The sequence below is a fragment of the Hetaerina americana genome, unplaced genomic scaffold (assembly GCF_022747635.1).
Source record: "Hetaerina americana unplaced genomic scaffold, ioHetAmer1.1.p SCAF_63, whole genome shotgun sequence".
NCBI lineage: Eukaryota > Metazoa > Arthropoda > Insecta > Odonata > Calopterygidae > Hetaerina > Hetaerina americana.
In genome coordinates this window covers 2315219-2330132 of record NW_027287239.1, presented here as the reverse complement: position 1 = coordinate 2330132, position 14914 = coordinate 2315219, and the positions used below count along the sequence as shown (strand labels likewise).

General features: G+C 38.2%; 1 non-coding gene across 1 annotated transcript; it reads right to left on the bottom strand.

The window, feature by feature from the left end:
* Positions 1-14211: 14211 nt before the first annotated feature.
* TRNAT-GGU (transfer RNA threonine (anticodon GGU)) lies at positions 14212-14287 on the bottom strand. The gene has a single exon. It is a non-coding gene; the product is annotated as a tRNA-Thr (tRNA).
* Between the last annotated feature and the right edge of the window lie 627 nt (positions 14288-14914).

Here is a 14914-nt window from a genome sequence, read left to right as displayed (position 1 = left end):
GAATATAGAATACAACCAGGAGGTATTTGCCTGTTTCGTAGATTTCGAAAAAGCGTTTGATAGAGTGAATTGGGAAAAACTAATGAGCGTATTGAAGATTTTAGGAATATATTTGAGGGAAAGGAGGCTAATTCGCAACCTGTACATGTCTCAGACTTCTCAGGTGCGAGAGGGGAACGGGGAGTCCGTATGAGCAGTGTTAGGAAGAGGTGTGAGGCAGGGTTGCCCATTATCACCGCTGCTGTTCAACCTGTATGCAGAGGAAATGATTAAAGAGGCATGGGAAGAACTGGAGGTAGTAACGAAAGTGGGCGGGCAATTCGTAAAATCAGTTAGGCTTGCTGATTAACAAGCTTTATTTTGTCAGTCAGCCAAGGGGTTGCAAGCATTGCTTAGTGAATTGGAAATTCAGTGCTACAGGTATGGGATGACAATCAACATTAATAAAATATAGGTTATGCGATTTTCTAGAAAGAAAAAGGCTGAGGTTAACATTAAAATAGGAGGGCAAAAACTAAAGCAGGTAGAACTGTTTACGCATCTTAGAAGTGTTTTTGACTAACACGGTCAAAGTAGAAGGGACATAAGGAGGGGAATTGCGCTAGGCAAATAGGCTTTCACAAGGAGGAGGGAGTTGATGACAGGGACGTTGAGTAAGGATGTTCACAAAAGACTCGTAAAAACATTGACATGGAGCGTAGCTATGTACGGCGCGGAAGCGTGGTCATTGAAGCAGGAGGATAGACGTAGACTGGAGGCTTTTGAAATTTGGGTGTGGAGAAGAATGGAGAAGGTGAAATGGACCGAGAAGAAAACAAATGAGGAAGTACTGGGTATGGTGGGCGAAGAGAGGGGTTTTTTGGGAGAAATCCTATAGAGGCACGAAAAGTGGATGGCGGGGGTATTGACCGGGAGTGGGATGTTGAAGACTGTAATTGAGGGGAGAATGTTAGGCAAACGAGGAAAGGGAAAGAACAGGATAAGGATGTTGGATGGGATGAAGGGAGGAAGAAAGTACTCAGAGCTGAAGAGGGACCTGAAGTAGAGTAGGATGCTGGATTTTGCGTTTCGTTAGGAGTCACAAAATATTTTTTTAGTAGTTGTGTCCATCCAAAAACCTACCTTAACCGGTAGATTACCTAATAATAATAATTATATGTATAATATTCATATGTATACATAATATATACATATATATACATATATATACATACATGCATATAATCTTTATTACATATTTACATTACATCCATTACATATTTATTACATTATTTACTTATATATATAAACGTTTTGGCAGATTTAAAGGAGCAAGTAGTGTTTTTGAAATTTTGCTTTCCGTTTGAAAAAACGGCTTCAGGAGATTTCCAATTGCTTCAAGAGGCTTTCAAGAAGGATGCCCTTAGCCATGTCATACCCAAGTTTTTGATTTGTTGAAACTTATAATCCTGGTGAGATGAATTTTAAAGATCTTGCCCCTTCTGCGAGTCCTTTAATATCTTAAAACTACTAAAACAATGAAAAAATTCGCTAAAAAAACCACGAAAATCTTCGCTTCACGATCAACAAAATTTCAGAACAGATAGGGGTGATTTGGAGCTCTTGCTAAGGAATTTTGACTGAGGATTTTCAAATGAGACGTTTCGCAGCTAAATTTTTCCTTCCCTGCTCGCAATAGATCGATCGAATCGAATAAAGACATGTCTGAGTTTGAGCCTGGACTTAAAAAATTAGAATGAAAGTAACCAAAACCTCTTCACCTTGGTCATTACAGATTATGACAGTTTTTGTGTATGGTATGGACCCCGAGATCAAGGAAAGTTCTAGCCATTGGACAACCCCCAACTCCCCATGAGGCCAAAAGAAAACTAGACAAGTGAAGTCGAATGTTAAAACGATGAAAATTGGTTTTTTTATGTTCGTTGAATTCAGCATCGAAAATGTGTACATCCTGGTCAAATCATCGACCAACACTTTTATTGGTAAGTTTTATGACTTTTGCGGGAGTATATAAGGAGGAAACGCCCGAAAATTTGGAGATCAGGTGACTGACCCCTCCATCACGACAACACCCCAGCACACACGGCACCCACAGCACACCAATTTCGCTTTCTTCTATATGGCTAGCTCGTTCTTTGACGCCATTAAATTCTCACGTAATCCAAAATTCTCCTTTTATATGCTGTTTAAAGCCCTCATATCTTTCACTATCCATTACCACTCACGCAGACAGTCATTCCTAAACGTGAATATAATACATTTGCAGTTTACGTGATTCATTCTCTGAGTCTATTCTTTTCATGAGTTTTATAAACGGTGATGGGAAGAAGAAACCTCCATTCACAACATTGCATTGTCATCTCGGCGAAACAATAACGTTTTTATTTGCCGACCTGATTCAATCTTATAAAAATCTGTTGTGGATCCATGAATCCCACTATTTCTGTATCCTTGCAGTAAAGATTCGTTCTTTCTTTGGTGATTGTTTCCTATGCGTCTAATCAGTGACGTCACGGATGTCACAAAGAATGGCTCTAAAGGTGATATGAAGGAAAGGAGTAAGATTTCGTTAAATAAGTCGCTGGTGATAAGTAACTCATCACAAAACTACAAAAATCCGTAAAATAAAAATTCTTGAACATAAAATGAGACATTACACAATAATTAATCAGTGGCTCAAGAATACATAGCCGACGGTCCATCAAACCTTCAATGATAAAGCGAAATGTTTAGCATCTTTACACTTTAATTAGGAAATCCATTAAGGGCTTTTTTTAATTTATACTTCTACTTCTCCATCTATATCCTGTTCATTTTAATTTTGAACCCTCACACATACAAAAAAAGCAGAGTTTTCCAAATTTCAAATTGATCCGTAATACATGTATATATGGGTTTTCGGAAAGAGTTCGAAGAAATTTTTATTGCAATTTTTAAAAATCATCTTTATACCTTTCACTAAGGGGGGGATATTTCCTCTCCGGTGATGGGATCGGAAGGGAGGCTTCCGGCGGCGGGTATTCTGATCATACTACGTACTTTCCAGTGCTAAGTGGCGCGGGAGTGAATGGCAAAGTTCTGACGTTGTGATTACGGAATCTTTAATGGACAAAAGAGGGAAAGAATTTCCTCTCCTAAATATTTTCAGAGATCCTTTTTGGTTGATCGGTGGCAGCCTAAGGCATCAGGAGGATAAGAAAGGTTGGAAAGAAGGAGTCGGCGACTTTGCTTGGGGCTAACAAAGACTCGAAAGTTAACAGCGAGAAATTTCCTCAGGTTTCAGCCATAAAAGAAAGTATTTCCAAACTGCCACCGCGGAGGTATCGACGATCCGAGGAAATGGATCACCGTTTTTTTGCGCCTTCCTCGTTCCTGACCCTCCATAAATTTCCTGCGCTGGAACTCAATAACTACCCCATCGTGAGTTCGTCGTTTACGACCTTAGCCTGAGTACATAGAACCCGAGTGATGTGTTCAGCCATTCAACCTAAGTGACCCTGAGTTATCGCAAAAATTAACGGCTCCATAATTTGAAAGTATTTCCTTGCATAATTATATAAGAAAAGGAACCCTTCCTACCGAAATTTGAGGTCAAAACGTAGTTTTTTGCCCAATGTGCTGATACTTGGGATTTTTTATCACACATATCGCTAATAAACCACCATTTAACTTATCAACTTTCCTCCATCGTAATATCTACCTTAAACAACTATTGAATTATCCAATGTTTAATTTATTTGGCCTAAATTGCCCTCACGGTTGCCCATAGGAGAGCGATTTTTAAGGTTGAATTTGGTGTGGCTAAAAATAATCTTCAATTCCTGTATATTCCCATAATTAAGAATTTCCACGATATGAAACAACATATAGCATTAAGTAATATGATCCTGATAGATATGCAATTGACGCCTCTTTTATGCCACAGTTATTGCCGCTGCATTCAGGATAACCTTTTTCTCAAGCGGGTGCACCTCGGAGCTTAGACGATCGATCGGTCATTACCAACCAATAAGGTTCGACTATTGAGTAAACCCTTCTGTCTTCATATGCCACCGCATTGCTCCGTGGAGTTCAAATGACACTTTAATTCGAAACAGTGCCCACGGAAATATTACGCCTTGCTTGGAAGTTTCCAGCGGCAAGATATTATACAAGTCTTCATTAGTTTAAATATTAGAGAATACGTATCAGTCACTAAACTTTGGGAAAAGGAACTGAGAACAAGAGTAAGTGACGCAAAAAATGACGTAAAAATTAATCAAAATCAAGGAAATCATCGGAAAAAAATTAATAAGAGACCTATTGGAAGGAAAATCTCTATTATCAAATATTAAAATATTATTAAATTAATTTTATTAAAATATAAATGGGCAGGAAGGGTGTCATGTGGCAGGGAGATACCTAATATCACCATAAAACTCTCCCTCTATTATCAATAGTATGAAAAGTTCCAACATCAATCTCTATCGCAAAAGGAACACATTCACATTCATCAAAATCGAATTTTCGACCATAAATTCAAAATTTAGCCGCCTTATACAAAAAATAATCAAGGCAAAAAAAAGTAAGTTACCTAATAACAGGAAACACCGACACTATTATATAACATAAATAAACTCAATCTCATAAATAACAGATTCTTAATCAATAATAAATCAAAACTAAGAGGCGCAAACTTTCCCATCAAGTAGGCATAGACCAGAGTAAAAAAATAATGAAATTTTTCATCCGCATTTATCATGAATATCATCCAGAAAGTTCCAGTTCGAAAATATGGCGGCGTCGGAGTAGGGGTCTCAGTAGACTCCTAGTATATCCATCTCCATTCAGCTTTTCTTATTCTTTGCCAGAATTTGACTCTGCAGGACGTATAGTTAGTACACGAAGAATTATGGTCACGAACGGTTCAGTGGATTAGATACAGTTAACGACTTCAGTTTACGCTCATTTTCATTCGACCTTAGCATAAACGAAACGGAAAGAGGGTTTGAAGAGAAAATGAGAAAGTCTGGGCACAAGATTAAAACTAGCAGCTAGGTGAGCGGCTAACTAACCACATGACCAATACGCGAGCTGAGGCCGTAAAAAATTTATTTTGCAAAGTAAAGTCCACATTCATTTTGTCCCCTTCAAAGTACTCTCCATTCGTTGCAATGCACTTTTTCCATCTTCTTATATTCCACTGTTTAAACCACCCTTTGAAGTCCTCGGCAGTTAGTCAGGTTAGTTTTCTCGTCGTTTCTTGCATTATTGTGTCCACATCTCCCCAGTGATGTCCCCTCATCACATTTTTGCATTTTGGCAATAGGAAAAAGTCACAGGGGGTAGGATTTGGCAATTAAGGAGGATGATCAAGGATGGTGGTTGAATTTTTTGCCAAAAGCATGTTAACAATCTGATCTGGCGCCAGCAGCTTGGGTAAGATTTTTGCACAATTGTATTAAACCTAAATATTCGGTTAAATAGCGTGCAATGTAGAACTTCCTACATTCAGTTCATCAGCTATAATTCGGATAGTTTTTTAAGGATCGGTAAGGGCAAGGGACCGCACACGATCAATGTTGTCGGAAACCCAGGTGGGTGAAGGTCGTCCCGACCTTGAATCATCCAAGGGGTGTTTTCGGCCACCTTTAAAACGCTTAATCCACTTGAAAATGGATGTTTTCTTCAAAGCATTGTCACCGTAAACAGTGTCACCATTTCATCAATATCTTGATAACTTTTACCGCGCTTCACCAAAAAACTAGATGTTGGTTCGTTGCTCCGTGGTTTTGTCGATTTCTATTTTCGACAAACAGTAAAAACAAGGACAAGAGAAACTAACATAACTGGCACCATACGCACAGCTCGACGATCCGCCAAGCACAGACGGCTCATTGGGTCTCAGACAAATAGCGCCGCTAGGGGGGGGGGGCTATAGTCCGCGTCATGGCCGCCAGATTGCACCACTTCAAGTATTTATTGCACAGACAACGTAATAACCTCTCTCACTCTCATGCGTTGTTTTTCCGTGATCTTCTGCTCATCCGAGACTCCATCCATCCATCGCACTGAGAGTATCTTTGATAAAATTAACCCATTACTTTCTCTGTCTATGTTTTCCTTTCAAACCGTTTGACTGCGATGGCTGTGTAAGTTGACTACGACCAACAGTGCATCTACTACGTCCTTCACCGGAGAAGCAGGGGCATTCTAGATTGGACTGCCTCACCTGCACGACATATCCTTGAGCATTTTTCCCGTATTACGCGAGCCGGGATGGCATGATGAGGGATGGAAAGAGAGGGGGGCGTAATTCGGATGGAAGGATGGTCGAGAGAGGTCCGAAATTGAATGGCGCTCTGGAATTCTGCGGCCCCTCCCCCCACAAAGGGAAGGTGGAGGGGGGGCACCTGATCGGATTGCACACCCTCTTACGAAAGGGGAACGAAATGAGAAGGGACACCCCACTATGACCACCAGAAATTCCCTCTACTCTTCTTCACCCTTAAAACTGAATCCCCAACCCGCCCCTTCCTCTCTCTCTCGGAAACCTCCTTTAGGTGCCATAGGCGCCCTCGATTTAGCGCCTCCCCGTCGGTTCGGGACGCAGGATAGTCTGCTCACCCTCATCGAAACAGGCTCGCTCGGGTAGGCAGTCTACGGACAAAGCGGCAGATTTTGGAAGAGTGCAAATCGTGATGATTCAAATTAAAAAATGTAAAACGCGCATACTTTCTTAATTTGCGATCTTTTTCAAATCTCAAAACACAACTTTAACTTTTCCACATTTAGAGAAAAAAATTCATTCACACGTAATTTTGAAATGCGGAAAGTTTAAAGCGTAAAAATCATTTAATTTGACGGAGACTCGAACCTGGATCCCCTCTATTTCCGGCCGAAAGCTTAATTAAGCTGAGTAGGTTAATTTAAAATTTTCGGATTGATGACTCCGTCGAATAAACTGTCGCGGCTTTTCTCGCACTTCTTTGTAAGCATAACATATTATATGAAAGAATGAACGTTTGTAAGCCCTGCAATTCAAAACAGAGTTATCGGCTCCAAGTACCGAATGAAACAAAATGGACATATCGCTTCATTCAGCTAGCATCCACGGAATTCAAACGCTAAAAGCCTGCCATGATTGATGCATCTCTTTCGGAAAATATTCTTCAATTTTCTCCAGACGAATTGCTTTTGAAGTTTACTTCATTAATATAAGCCTAAAATTCTCGCCCCCCTCTAGTTCCAATTGTATAAATAAGCATGTACAATGATACAGGTAGAGTTACCCAATGTACGCATATTTTCTGTACTTTTGTTTTTTCAGCCACAGAAAAAATTCTGCTTGGAGTGGAAATTTGATATGATAGATAAATGACGAAAATTGATATCAATTTATAATTCCTACTAAACGTAGATGGTGAACTTCTACATTTATCAGGCAAAGGTTTTCTTTCTCTGACTATCACGAAACTTTCCAAAAGAAAAAAATGCATGAAAACATTTTCCACAGTCAAGGTCGTCAGTATCCTTTATAAGTAATAGGATCAGATCCTAAGCTCTCCATTTCATTTTCATTTCGTCCATTATTTTTCTTATTTATTAATTCCCTATTAACGAGTCTATTCCTCGTCATTTGCTTGAGAACTTCAATTTTTAATTTTCTTTTGTAAAACACCCCTAAGATTCCTTTCTAATATTATACCCATTTTGCTTTTTTGACACTAATTATATGTATAATGATGATTCATTGTTCTTTTAGCCATTTACGCATACTTATTTCTTAAACCACTCTTAACGGAACTGTTAGTGATCAGATTAGCGAATTTAATTTTCATTCTATCTACAGTTCAATTTTCTATTTAATGCGAGTTATTTTCGGTTTTAAACTTCTCCCGCCAATGAAAAATTTTCTTCTTAATTAAAAAAACCCAGAAGAAAGTTATGAAAGTACCCCTATCACTGTCATCTTTGTATTTTGAGCAATAATATATGTCGTTATATTAAGATATCATCTCATGATATTTTTTATATTTTAAATGTCAGATTGAAAGATTATTATTGACAAAATAGGATTCCAATTCCAAAAATTACTCTAATTAATATGAGCGTATGGACGGCTCAATCCTATTACGCTCGTAGCAGAAAATTCACTCTACTCAGAGCGGAAATTGTTAGTTCTCCCATTCAGATTTCAACTTTTCAATGAATCAATCAAATGCAAAACCAAATTATTAGGATCTAACTAATGACATACGAGGGTAACATACCTAACAAAGATGCAAGACATTTTTTCTGAAATTGTCTGAGGTCAGAAACTTTTCAGACCACCCTCGAACAAAATGAAACCTCCCGATTAAAATGGGAACCCTATGTTAACTCTAACCCTGACGAGAAACCTAAGACTACAGTATATATTTCATATTTTATAGTATTTAAATATATATACAGGTATATATTTAAATACTGTAAATACATATTTAAATAGTATTATATATAGTTCAAGTCCCGGTCTAGGAAATATTTTTACAATTGTGATTTGCCTGATTCCGCCTTCCCCACCTCTACTATGTTCGTCCTTTATACGGGTTCCTATCCCTTTTCCTTATGTCTATTTCTATGTGAATATATATATATACATTAAATATATACATATATACACACATATCCATCCATATATCCAATGGACATAAATATATATATATACAAATATATATATATATATATATATGTAAATTCTACCCCTTAAAAAATGTCAAGAGTACTTGTTACGTTTCACAAATTCAGTTGTACAAAACAACTGATTTCGCTAAGTGGGCAACATCATAAGGGCAAAAAGCGAGGTGGATGACAGGACTTATTAAGGAGGGTCTAAGTTAAGTAAAGGTCAAAGGTAATTGACTGAGCAAATGACCTATCCTCACTCCTATTTAATTTAACCACTCCCAATCTGTAAATTTACATAAATTTTAAGGGTAAGCCAAGCTAATCATTCCGTGATATGTGATTCGTAATATTTCTACTCCCCCGTCAAAATCCGATAATTTCTCCGGATATATTTTTCCAGTTCCTGAGTCTCATTTTCATTTACGTAATCGTGAAAATTTCATTCTACACGTGTCGTAGTTTAGTTTTGGATATGGAGGTTTAAAACAGTAAGATGCAAAATCGATCAAATAAATCATTTATGCTTTTATATTACCATTAACGAGATGAAATACATTATTACAAGTAATCAAAATTATAACCTCGACACTGTTGAATGTATTCATAAATACATGCAAAGGAAAAAAATATTTTATTACAATTGTACTAGTCTTCAATTATAAAATGTATGCATAAGCAATATTTATTCGCCTCCAGCTTTACCCTGTGTTCTTGCAGCTTATGCTTTGTCTTTGGTCATGCATGAAACCATTCATAATATATGCAACAAAATGTATTAATCATTAAATACTAGAATACTTTTTTATGAATTTTCATGGTTTTTTAAACGTATTCATTGGAGCTAAATAATAGGCATAGACTGGAAGATTTTCCGATAAGAAAGTGGAGACGAATGGAAAAGGGGAAATTAGGAGTGCAAAAAACGAGGAGGTGATAAACACGGATGGGGGAGGAACACTGAAATGTTGGGAGACATCCAAAGGAGGCAGGAAAGCATGCAGAGCATGTTGATTGGCAATGAGTTATTAAAGTCGGTGATAAGATGAGAACGTTAAGCAAGCAAGGATGAGGAGAGAAAAGGATAGCCATATTGTGTAACCAAATAAGAGGTAAAATGTATGCGGAAATGATGAAGGGTTAATTGTAGTTCAGGGTTATTTTGTTTCTTGTACGAGGATTAAATATATATGCGTGTGTGCATATCTTTAATGGCAGACTACCAAAACATTTATGTATTATAATAACTCTATTCAATGTAGATTTCTACCCCGTGAAAATTTAACCGAATAAAATGGCACCTGTCCTTATCCGTATAATGGCGAAGATTTAGCATTTACCTTTTCTCTTCATATTGGTGGCATACCAAGCCAACTGTAGCTCTTGCATTTAGTGCTTGCCTGAGGGCATAAGTAGTTTTGCTTGCCACTGCCAGGGCACGAGAAAAATCGCGCAGATAGTGCAAGAAGCTAGTTTCCTTCCTCTCTGACATGCCTCACTATTAAGTCTCTCGGCGCGATAACCCAGAAGGATTTTGGGATAATTATGAGAGTTTCCTCAAATCAGATCGGAAACCTCGTATCCAGCGGAGTGCTCAGCCTTAAAGACCGCCATGCCACTTGTATTACGGGCATTATCTGTACTAACGCACACTTCGCTCAACTAGTGAAGAGTTCCTTCTATAAATAATCCCCGCAAATGTTTTAATTGAGATTTTACAAATATTTTAATAAAAATGATAAACTAGTAAAAAGCCATAATATGTATAAAATTTGGCAATTGACCTTTTTTTAGTGCGCAAACGATGGGTTATAATGAGAATGATAATTGACTATCTCTTTCTATTCCCTCCGTTGCCGGAATTACATTTTGGAAACTTCATAGAGGACCCGATCGCTAACAAGCCAAATTTACTTTGAATACCCAATCATTTCCGGCAGGAGCAACTCCATTTTCCTAGTCGTTAATCTTTTCCGGGAACCTCATCCAGGTCCAACGATATCTACTAGTAAAGGTTGAATTCCAAAACCGATTAATTAGTTTTCCCGAGCAAAACATTAAAGGCGAATATGGCCGTAAAAAATCCTCTTCATGACGCTGCTTGAAAAAAAGGAACCCGGAAATTTTTGAATTTCAAAAATTCCTGCGTACCCCCCACTAACGCGTTATTTTTTCGAAAGAGAGGCAATGAAAAGTATTTTGAACCATAAAGGTTTAATAAAGGCAAAATTTTGGCTCGACCTCGCATGCCTCATTTGGAAAACAGATCAAAATTTTGAAAGTTATATTTATTCCAAATTTCTTAATTAGTCACAATTTATAGACCGCAAGAATACTGGCGATAATTAAGGGGTTAAATCTTTTGATCCAAAAAGGAGAGGTCATAAAATGATGAAGAGAGGGAGGAAATGGCCTCAACTTATACTGCTTAGTATGTTTCGCAGATTTTTATTTTTGTAAAAATTGTTTTTTTTTGTTAAGAGGATTTTTTGACTTGATTGAAATTAAGGATAGTGTGACTTTTGATGCTCAGTTAGGAAGATGATTGAACTAAAGCGGGTGCTTTCAACTTTGCCAAGATCCTGCCAAATTTAGAAGTTGCCATGAAATCTACTCCAAATTTCTGGAATCCATCCTCAATGGTTTACGGTAGTATTTCTTAATAGTGTAAAAATAAAATAAAACAGAAATTACTGCCGTTATTTGCATAAATTTTCAGAGGTAGAGCGTTTCCAAAATTTATATAAATATTATATTTCAAAATCTCCTTAAACAAATCTGATTTGGTTCAGACGAACCACCTAAGAGATGAAATTTCATAAAATCAATGTATAATAGTCTTAGAATTTATTTTTCTTCTCTGAGATTTCCTTTGTCTGTTTTGATTAAACATTTATTCTCATCTTGAAATTATTTTGCTTATAATGCCAATTATCATTGGATTGAATTGGACATCGCCGTCATGTCGTCATTCCTTTAAGTAATATTAGTGTACGTATTTTGCATCAAATTCTGAACTCTTTCATCTCCCCCCCGAATACAATATTCATAATTTCCAATGGCAAGAAAATTCACGCAAAGTTTTGAGTAATTTAAATGGTGACAGACCAAGAATAAACTATCTATTAACAAAAATATCTAAAGGAGGAGACGTTGTTGATAAAAATAATTCTTTGACTTGCGCCTCTTCGGATAGTATTCACATTATCAGCAGTCTGTACTCATAATGTTTACTCCATCTCATACTTGAAATTTCATACATTTTAATTTAGATAGGGACGAAGTTGTTCAGTGGTAGGTCCCCAGACTTAGCTGAGCGCCCAGGTTTGATTTCCGGGGACGTCTCCGGGCACCCTCAGCTTTACACGAACTGTGTAATATTTTGTGTACCAAAACTTCCTCGATAATCATAGATGGCATAGAAAAAGAAACTGACCCCCTTTAAACCCTGATGTTTCAATTTCACACACCGTTAACTTAGTAATGTCTAATTTCTCTCCTCACCTATGAAACCAACCTTCAGTTTGATTGTTCTGGTTTGGTTTGGGTTTAATATAATAATATTATTTTGCGAGGCAAGTATAAGATTTTGAATCATATCAATTTAAATTTCGAAAGCAGCTTTCCTTGCCTTTCTTAGCTTAACTGCAAATTCAAAAGATAATTAAGTTAAAAATTAATTGAAGTTGAGACTGAATTCACTCTTCGGAGTGATTAAAACTCGCTTGGTTTCAAAAGAAAATATTAGGCACTTTTTATCGGATACTTTGGTACAGAAAACTACTCAAGAAAAATGATAAATAACATTTACTATACGCCCATTAATCCTTATATACGATAATTAAGGTATTGCCTAGTTGAATATGAGCTGTCTGTAAAAATTTACCTTTCATCTCCACAACAGATATCATGCGGCCAGGAAACAGATATAGGCAATGATCATATATATTTTTTAATGAATGCTTTTAATACAGTACGAGTAATAAGGATATTTGTATTCATTTGAAGTACTATTAGAACAACACAAATAGATATTATACATAAGAAATCTTTTAAAAAAACAGTTTTATCTTTGATTTCAAATGAGAACGACGCATTTCTTGTGTGGAAGTTTAAACTTCTAAATTTAATCAATAAAATTTGTTAAATTATTTTGATTGGCAGCTTTCTGTCATCGTGCCTTACAACGGTCACGGAAATAACGATAATTACAGAAATTTAAATGTTCCTTACAATAATCACTACAGTATATGTAATCATTCGAATTCTTACAAAATCATCTCATGGACGAAGGTCAAGAGTATGTTGCTCGACGCACCAAAGTATTAAACACACTCATTTTTGTAAATTATTTTATTTGCAATTTTTATCACATTACGTGTACAATCACTTTGTTATTCTTAATTGTAGTAAGGAAGACATTTCCATCGACCTTGTGTTGGATTCTAGTTTTTTTTATACATTCGCCACCGTCATTTACAATATATCACAGATTACTTCTAATTTCAATTACTCTCATATTTATCATTTTCAACTCAGGATTCTTTCCGCTTTATAAATGTTGGTGGAATTTGCCCCGCCCATACAAAAACCACAAATTTAGTGTTTTGAAAGAAATGTAGTGTGTTCAAATTACGAGGCGCAAGCGTGGCAATGTAACCACTCGAATCGAATTCGAGGTGTAAAACAAGCGATTTCGACTCAGGGCCGGCTAAACAATTCGCAACTCACCTCAAAATACTCCCCTCAACCCAACTCTCAATTTCCTCTCTCTTTCTAACGCCTCGATTCGCCGTCCGACACTCCCCTCGCCCCAGTTCCCTCACCCCGCCGCCCACCCTCCCTCCCCCGCCCCTTCTCGAACGTTGCCACCAAACAATTTCCGCGAACGCGCGCCCCACTTGCAGACCCCGCCAAAGAACGGAGCGCACACAACACGCGACCGGCGGAAGGGAAGTGGAAACACGGCTCTTCCGCCGCGCAGACACGACGGAAGGGGGCGGGAGGGGGCGAAAGGGAGCGGTGCGAACGCCGTCGGCCGCGATATTAAACGAAACCTCCCCGAACGGTTTTAAACGGCCGCACCTTCCCACCGCGCGCCCCTCTTCCGTCAGCCAGACCCCACAAACGACACGCGCTCGCTCCCTAGAGACCCTCCGACCACTCCGCCCCCCCCCCCACAACAACTCCCTTAAAGTCGCCTTCGCCCTCAAAACCAGGACTCATTATACCCTTAAAGGGAACGTGTCCACGCACGCAGAAATCAGAGCTTGAGACTACCATACCCATCCATATTATTGGGAGGAAACCTTCGGTGGTTGCTCCGATTTGTGAGGAAAGGGCTTTGTTTCTTTCATCATGTGTAGAGAGGCCATGTAAATATATATATATATATATATATATATATATATATATATATATATATATATATATATATATATAGTATATATATATTCTCATTCACATAGAAATAGATATAAGGAAAAGGGATAGGAACACCTATAAAGGACGAACACAGTAGAGGCGGGGAAGGCGGAATCAGGCAAATCACAAGTGTTAAAATATTTCCTAGACCGGGACTTGAACTCCGGATCTTTCCACTTACCGGGCGGATGCTCTTAACCACTTGAGCTATCCAGGAAATGTAATTTACATTGAGATCTGCGATGCTTTAAGCAACCAAGTGCTCCGATTCTTTGGCCAAGAGATGGCGTTAGTGAGCTGTTTCACCCATCAAAGGAGAAATAGACAACACACAAGAGGAAAGGATAGTTAGCAATCATGCAACATCCCAAAGGTCAACCCGAAGGTCGGTTTGGTAGGTGATGGTAGAGTAGGACCCAGTACTAAACCCTATACGGCGTGTGAAACTCACACAACAGGGTAGGGGGCAAGTTCCTTTCCCTGTGCCGGTTATGGTTTCCCAGGAAGATCTGGTACCTGAAAAATCACATAGCTTGGGTGGAGCTGCAGGTGCCCAGAGAGGCTTGCCTGGGAATCGAACCCGGCTCTCCGGTCAGTAATCCAACGCCCTACCCCTGTACTACCGCTCTATCTATCTATCTATCTATGGACTACCGGCATTTCAGAGCCTTCAATTCACGCCTTTCGTTCTGCTTCAATAACCATTTTCTGCGCCGCACATAACTACGTCTCATATCAATGTTTTAACGAGCGTTTTTTTAACATCCTCACTCAACATCCTTGCCATCAATTTCCTCCTCCTTGTGAAAGCTTATTTGATCAATGCAATCCTTAACGATATATC